The sequence below is a fragment of the Aulonocara stuartgranti genome (assembly GCF_965226115.1).
Source record: "Aulonocara stuartgranti genome assembly, chromosome: 2".
NCBI lineage: Eukaryota > Metazoa > Chordata > Actinopteri > Cichliformes > Cichlidae > Aulonocara > Aulonocara stuartgranti.
In genome coordinates this window covers 11,396,966-11,405,640 of record NC_138940.1, presented here as the reverse complement: position 1 = coordinate 11,405,640, position 8,675 = coordinate 11,396,966, and positions in this window count along the sequence as shown.

The window sequence follows — 8,675 nt, the reverse complement described above, 5'->3', positions numbered from 1 at the left end:
GACTGACAGTGATGAAGAGGATGATTAAGAGGAGGATGATGATGAGAGTGATGAGGTCATAGCAGAGATGATTAATATGAGCTGTCTAATTAAAAATCATCATCTGGTTATCTTCTAATGTTCGTTTAGTGAGAGGGAAATGTGCTTAAAGAAATTTATTTATCGTGGAAATGTGACAAACAGTTGACCCCGGTGTGTGTGGGCGGATTAAGAGACAGTTTGCGCATCTTAGTAATTATTTTTAATTTTTGAAGCAAACAAAAAGAAAAAAACAAATAAATAAGACAGAAAATGAGGCTAAAGAGGCCCGTGGAGCCGTTTTGTCCATCTCTCTAATTATCTTTGTCTCTTTCTGTTTATATAGTGACATAAACGAGGACACAAAACTAATTAAATGAAGGAATGAGACAATATTTAAACTCTGAAGACTATTTGTGGCTACTTTAGCTGTTCCGTGCCTCTGTTTTTATTTTTTGATGAGGAGGAAGAGAAAAATTAAAAATTAGTCTAAAACTGTTTCTATTGAGGGGCTTCGGGGTGGCAGCCACCTGCTGATCTACCTGAATGTGTATGATGTGAAGTCACAGTAACAACTGTGAGTTTATTACAACTTCCTGTCAACATGGCGCATCTATATGCTGCTGCATAAACGCCCCTGATTTGTTCTGAGATTGTATAATTTCGTTGCCCTGTACCTGTGCATGTGCAATGACAATAAAGTTGAATTCTATTCTATTCTATTCTATTCTATTCTATTCTATTCTAAAAACTAGCTTGTGTGTATTTTTGTCAATGATTTGTTGTCATATGTTTAGGTTTAGTTTCCTGAAATCCATAAAAAGAATTGAAAAATTCCCCCAAAGTTCCTTTTTTTTCTGGCGTAAGAACACCTTTGACGCTAATTTCACAGTATTCTCTGTGACCACGAACAAAGAGCTTCAGGTCCAAACTGTGAAGCGTGACCGTGGACCTCACTGCTTTGTGCGTCACTCACACACTGAAGTGTGTTCGCACACACTCGGGTTCTGAACTTCAGTCATTACATTTTATTGTGAGGTGAGTCTCCAGGAAGTGAATAAAAGCCAGTGTGATGTCCTCTGAAGTGATGAAAACACAGGTCTCCCTGTGTCTCTGAGTGACACTTTAATTGACTCAGAACAAGACAATTGACCCTGGAGGTCAAAGGTCAGAGGAAAACTCCCTCTTTTATGTGTTTTGTCCTGCAGCTGAAGGCAGCGAGACGTCCTCTGCTCTCATGTTGTGACCGAGGCGATAAACACGTCCATCAAAATCAAAATTCAGTGAAATCGAGGGATCTCTGGTATCATCGCCTTAATGCAGTGCATGATGGGAAGTGTATGCTCATCAGCTGATTGGACATTTATTCAGCTGAAGTTTTATTTTATGTAAATTAAACTATTTAAAAAGAAAAATCACATAAAGTAAAAAATAACAGCATAAAAATCAGTTAAATGACTACACAGAGATCTGCTTTTTCCATCGTTAGTAACACCTGGAGATGAATTTTTATAAAGTAAATAAATGAAATGTTTGTTTTTCTAATGATTCATAGCAATATAGTGCTGAGCTTAATTTTGTAGAGAGCAAAAAAAACCCTGGAAAATCACGTCAAGTGAAGACGACACCTGAGTATGTGTAATGTAAATTACTCCAACATGAAAATATAAGACAAATAATAAACAGTTTTGGGATAAAAAAAAATGTATTAAACAAGTCATTGATATACAGGCTAGATCAGTGATTCCCAAAGTGTGGCCCATAGTAATAACAGTTTGAAATTACAAGTATCTCCAGTTATATATTTATATAAATGTATTTATTAATTTTAAAAAAAAGTAAAAGGAAATGTGATATTATTCTTTGCACTGCCTTAACACTTTGCATGTGACTGGGTAGCATTAGCTATTTATAGCTAACAGCCTGTGTTGTTTGTGTTTTTTTAAATAAATATTTCAAGGAAATCCGTCACTTCTGTTGTATTTTTATTCGAATCTTAAATCGTTAGAAAATGTAAGATTCAGAATTTCAGTTTTTTTAAGTAGGCTGCAACTAGATCACTACAACAACTGATTTGCGTGTTCTGGCTTCTCATGGCGCTACGAATACTGTAGCAGCTACGTGCTAACACTAGATTTATACTTTTCTGTATGAATCCCTCGTAGCCACAGAAACGTCTGAATACCCCACGTTGTAACCTGACGTGGACCAATACAGGCCACACAAGTATAAGCGCTGCTAATGACATTGGCCTTTTGCATGATTTACATTGTAGATTCAACACAGAAGCATAATTAAGGCTTAGTCAGGCAGGACTGACTAAGTTAACTATTCTGCCAAAGTTGCAGTTAGTTGACTAAATGCTCCCACGTTGATTGTTACAGTACAAAGTAAATATTATTTATCTTTGCTTTGCTTCAAACCAGATTTACTGATAGCTAAAATAAGACTGTTATGTATAAGTTGAGTGACATGGATTACATTAGATTGTAAGGTATTCAGGCAATCTAGCAGACTAGCTTTTCCATTCAGATATTATTTTAATAGTGATGACAGCCAGCTAGCTGCTGTTTATAATGTTAGCTTAGAAAGTAATGTGAAAGTGACGTGCTAGCTTACCAGATTAGCCTTGGGGATTTAGATAAATTAGCCATCGTCATCAGCTTAAACCTGTATTTTGCTTTGTAGGTAAGTTACAGTTTGTCCATATTAGCAGGCAAGTTAATGTTGATTATAATTGGTTTTGGTTTTTTATTATCTTTTTGAGCTGCATCCGGTTTGACTGAATGTCAGAAAAAATATTGTCAGGTTTCATAAAATGTGCCTTGCTTGCTCATGATATCATAAGTAGAATAAAATCTGAAGCCACATCAGGGTTAGTTTCTGTTGTCATGTGTAGTTTCTGTTGTAATCTGTGTCGAGCCAGTCATTTGGGGATGTTAGAGATAAGTGGACTGTATTTCTAAGCTAATAGTAGCTAGCCAGTTAGTGTTAGCTGGTGTTACCTTCTCGCAGAAATCCGTCCATTATTTTGTAATATATTCAGATAATGACAATAATACATTTTTAATACGTTAAAAATGTATTATAAAACGAGCCTATACTAGGCAGGTGCATATAAACCAACAAATCTCATCAGTGCTGTTACTGGGGACAAAATCCTTTGGTTAACATTCTTGATCCACTTCTGGCAAACATCCTAATACTCTGTATGCTCAGGCCACCTTTGTGAAGTGGTCTCATACAGGCTTTTCTATTTCACATTCAGTTTTATTCCAGAGTTTAACTTTGCCAATATTGAACACCACAGGTTCTCCCTGATCCTGCTCATTACCATCAAAAGCAAATTAAAAGTACAGAAATGTTCACGCTTTGTGAAAACTTGCACTTAAACATGTCGGGGGAGTCCATTACAGTGATGCCTACATGTTACCTTCTGGAACGTCACTGGGTTAATCAGTTTTAAGGGTAAAGCTTGATTTTTTAAATTCTGTGAGAACAAATAATTTTTCTGTGGTTAATGGAAATATTCAAATATTCTAAGCTACCGTTAGTATATGAAGTTTATCAGTTGTAATGAATCATTAGAGGGTTTCAAAGGTTTTTGATGATCATAATGAAGTTTTAACAGCTGAAAACATGAAATTTATGGCAAACATATTGTTGCAGTTTAAAGGAGGAGGAGGACTGATCTTGCATTTACAAAAAATAGAAGAAGAAAGGGTGTGTTTTCGTGCCTCGTGTCCTCAGCCTCGGACACCACTTGCACGCCTGGTTCGACCCATGTGGCCCAGACTCGGCCTTTCCTGTGCAGCTTTGGGACCTGGAGGACAAATGCCAGCCCATTCAGGAGGCTCTAATTGTGGCCCGGGAAGCTCCACAAAGCCCCCCTGCCTCCACCTTCAATGGGCTGCCCTGCAGAGGCCCGTGTGAACCGCAGAGCCCCTTTTTCCTCCCCATCCTGCCTCAGTATGGCAGCCTCCGCCTCCCCGTGCTCCCCCCACCCGCTCCACATGTTAATTAATAGGCCTTACTGGCAGATTTGGATCCCGCTCGGCTTTGATTGAAGGTGGCCATTAGCATCTATTAATTTTGCCTCTGGCGTTTTATCGCCGGCTCTGAAAGAGGGAATTAAGTGGTGTGAGTCATTGTGAGGCTGAGTTAAAGTGTGATTATTGTCCCCGCAGCCTGGAGCCAGCTAACTGCTGCTAAGCCCTCTTGAAAGTGAAGGGGCGACTCCTCTCATTAGACCCCAACAAGGGAAAGATATTAACAGGAAATAACTGCAAATTTCTTTTTCTCCACTTTTAATCGTTCCTGTTCATGACCCGCATGAAAAGGACACTTAAAAAATGTAAAAGAGGGAAAGTGGAGTGCAAGCGACGTGGCCAAACAGCGATGATACAGTTGTCCTGCTGATGCCTGTCACTTTCATCAGGTTTAATTGGGCGAGGAGGAGCAGCTGCAGGACCGTCGAACATGGCTGAGGTGGTTCTTAAGAACGCCACAGAGCACGAAGTAGTCTGAAAAAGAAAACTGCAAAAAAAATGGCTGACAAACTTCAGACGGCATATAATGCGTCTGATGATACATGGAAACAGTGGTGTGCAGCAGCTTTTATAGGACCTGATTAAAACATACCATTGTATGATTTTGTTCTTCATGCCTTTTGTTACATGCTGACAGGATTGTCCGCTCGATGGACTCCTAAAGAACTGTGAAACATCTTTATTTCTATACTTGATGAGTGGTGGATGAATTTTTAAGAACCTTTCCTTTTGCAAAACACTATAAAGACGCTTCAACTACACATTCAAATTGATTTATTGGCAGGTTATATATAAAGTTTGATTGGGAACATTTTTCTGCAGAATACTTTTATTTTTCAGAGTTATGTATGGATCAGTTTTACTGCTGCAGATGTTCAAGGTTTAGCTCAGTAGATGTTTTCTCTGTATTATTGTTCGGTCTTTAACTTGTGATCATCTTGATGCAACTGTTGTTCTATAAAACTGGAAATATTTTATAAAAAATGTTTGTAGTGACTGTCCTTTCAATGAACAGGTTTAATGAATGCAGAAACAGACAAACAGCTTGATTTAAAAAGTACATTAAAATATATCAATTTAAAAATTACAGCGGAATTGAACGTTTTGAGTGTGTACAGGCAAACAGGCAAGGATTTTTTAATAAGAGAATGGTGTTAGAGATGGAAAGAGTGAGGCCATTTCACTTTGGTTTTGATTGATAATTATTTTCAGCTTTCACTGGGCAAGCGGTGCTCGACTTGCTTGCCCAGACAGAACACCACTGACAGTCTGGGGCCAGGACTGATTAAAACATTAAGGAAGAGATTTTTTAAAACTCTCTCGTTTAATGAAACTTATTTGAACATATCATGGGACAGTTTTTAAAATTTCGGAGAACTGACTGGTAAAAAAGTTGGTGGCAGAATTTTTATTTAAAACCTAATTAGTCCTCTAATTAGGTTTTAAATAAAATGAGGACAGATTGACACACTGGTGAATATTTTCTGACCAGATTAATATTATTTACCTGTATTTTGACAAAGGCTTTTCCCACAGGACAGACTGGAAATTTAGCTACTATTCATATTGATACAATTAAGATTTGTAAGTAATTAAAACTGCCAAAAACAGAGGCGATGGATGAACTGTGGCTGTTGGGGATCTGAGTATAGTCCCTTTGTTCCCATGTGAGAGCTGTTAAAATCTGTCTCTCATAGTCTGATGTAGTTTTTTTCAGCTCTTAAGTCAGATGAAGGTGTTAAATGTGTATTTTCCTTGTTATATTTATTATTACAACCTGTGTTTTTACTGTCTGAGCTGACTAACACTTCTTCATCCTTTTCCCTTTTCTATAAAACTCCTCTTCACACACTTTGCCCTGGGCTCCAGGTGTTCCCAGGTGGCGGTGAGGTGTCATGGGAAACCTGTGACATGGCAGCAGAGTCTGTGACCCGTAGCTGACACACACACAGGCACAGGTGTGTTTTCATCTTTGCAGAGGATTTTACATGGACTCATTTACTGTAGATGCACCTAAACAACCTTAAACCAAGCCTTCAGAATCAAATCTACCTCATGGGGACCTGCTGTTGCTCCCCAAAAACAGGGTCCCCATAATGTCAGCAAAAGAAGCGCACACACTCTGTGGTTGGAGGGGTGGGGGTGCTTTTGGGGGTGTCGACCTGCAGGTTTCAGGTTTTGTCTCAGCTCATCAAACAGCCACTGACACGCTGATCCCTTCACATCCGTTCAGCACTTCACGCTCTCTGCAGGTCAAAGGTCTCCATCTTCCTGGGCCTCAACATAGAGAGACAGACAGCAGGCCAGTCCCCAACCAATCACAGCGCATTGTCTTTCATGACCTGCGTGATGTCATCAGGAAGACAAGGACTTTCTAAACAAACAAACATAAATTCGTGTATGAAGTGACGTCTGTGGCTCACCTGACTGCTGCCCCCTACAGGCAGATTTGAGTATGAGTGGTCAGCTGGAGTTTATTTTTTCCGTCAGTGTTAGCGGTTTTGGTGGCTTTTAATTTCTCCCGTCATCGAGGGGGTTTTATGGTTTGTTCAGACCGTTTTCTAGTTGTTGCTTTTTTTAATCAGTATTACCAGTTTTGTTAAGGTTTAATAAAAATATTTATATGAGCAGTATTCTTGGCCCAACTTACAACTTTTGGAGTTGACCCTGATCTCATACTCTCATAAATATGTGTGAGATGTGTTCTTGATGTTTTCATAAATATATCACAAACTAACCTGGATCCATACCTGTGGTCGGTGGATTTTCAGCCACGCAAGTTGCTCTTTTTAAGTTCGTTCGATTTCTGATTGACTCGGCACCATGTTGTGGATTTCTCACATGTGAGGACGCCTTTTTGTGAGGACTGTTGATCTCTCACCATCCCTCAGGTTGCTGTCCACCAGTGCAGGCTCAGGGTTAGGCTGTAACTAGATCATTATTGGCATTTTATGACAGAATGCATGTGAGAGATTTGATTTGAAAGGAGACTTCTAGTTTGAGAATCTTTTAGCTTGTGGCTGAAACCAAATGCTAACCCTGGTGGACACTGGCTGAGGTGTGCTGGTTGACTTGTACCGTAGCAGTTTATTGACCTGCTGTCTAAGATGATGCACGGTTACTGGATTTAGGATTTCTTACAGCCCCGATCACTGAAAGGCTGATCAAAGCCATCCAGAGCTTAGCTAAAAGACTTAGAGGACATGAAAACATTTCCTCTCGTCTTCTCGTAAAGATGGCAGCTCTTATCTCTGTATTTCCTCAACTTATAAACTAAAACACATCTAAACTTGACTGTGAGAGACAATGACCTGGGTTGGTCCGGAAACACTGGTTAGCGACATCCCCAGTTAATGCTCACAAATGGAAAACCAGGCTAGAGGTTAAAAAAAAAAAAAAAACAACCCTTTGATGACCCTGAAGTACCTGTAGCCATAATAAGAGCTGGTATAAAAGGAGATAATGCCATTCAACAGTCCATAGTTATGTGCAATCAAAGAAATGATCAACCAACAAGTGAAGCTGATCATCATGTAAATTACTAAAGCTTCAGTAACAGTTTCTTAAACCCAAAACTTTATTCAAATCTGCTTGTTATAAAGTTTTTTCCTGTATGAAGCACTTTCTGTAATGTGGCTTCACAAATAAAGAGAATGTGTTTCATTAAAATAAACTGAAGGATGTCGAGATTATTTATCAGAGTTCTCCAACATTTATAAAACAACATGTTAAGAACACATAGGGTTTTGAATTCTCCTTCACATCTTTCCTTAATCTAATTTATCATCAAGGAAGTGATTAGAAAAAGATGTTGGTGGAAATTTTAGGTTTTTCTTTAAAGCAACAAAGAAAAGGCAAATGAAAACACTATGAAGAAACAAGATTTATTTGCAAAAATAAACAAAAGATATACCCTATATTTGTATATAACATTGCTACAGATGTGATATCCAGAGACCAGTTAATAATTTAAAAAAAAACAAATAAAAAAAACCAACACTGCAGGAACTATTTTTTTAACCCATAGCCAAGGTGCCTCCAAGTACAACTCCAGTGTACAGCTAAATACAGCTCCTATTTGTGAATTATATTTCCTGGAATATTCTTATGACTTAAATATGTAAACGTCCTGAAAGCAGCCAAGGATCTCTCAGTTCAGAATAAGACTGTTTAGTATATGGTCATCTGCTGAGCATTAGTTTAATGTTAGCATTAGCTCCCAGTGACATCAGCTAGTGATGTAATGTCTTTGGGAAAGCCTGTGGTGGTGATCACATTCACAGGTTGTATTCCAGTGGCTGGTTTCTGCTGCCCCCTCGTGGTCACAGATCAGCATTACACAACTCAATCTTTATCATTTAGTAACAATTTTCTGCTCGTTCTCCTTGTTCTTAGTGTCTTTTTTGTTATTTTTATTGTGTACTTAAGAATTTTAGTTCAAATTCCTCACTAAAATATATATAATATTCCTGTTACCCACTGAAAGTCCCCCCCTCCCCCTGCCCATTTTCTTCTTAATATTTAAGATTAGGAATTTATACTTTATCTTAGGGCTGCTCGATTATGGCAAAAATGATAATCACGATTATTTTCACTGAAATTGAGATC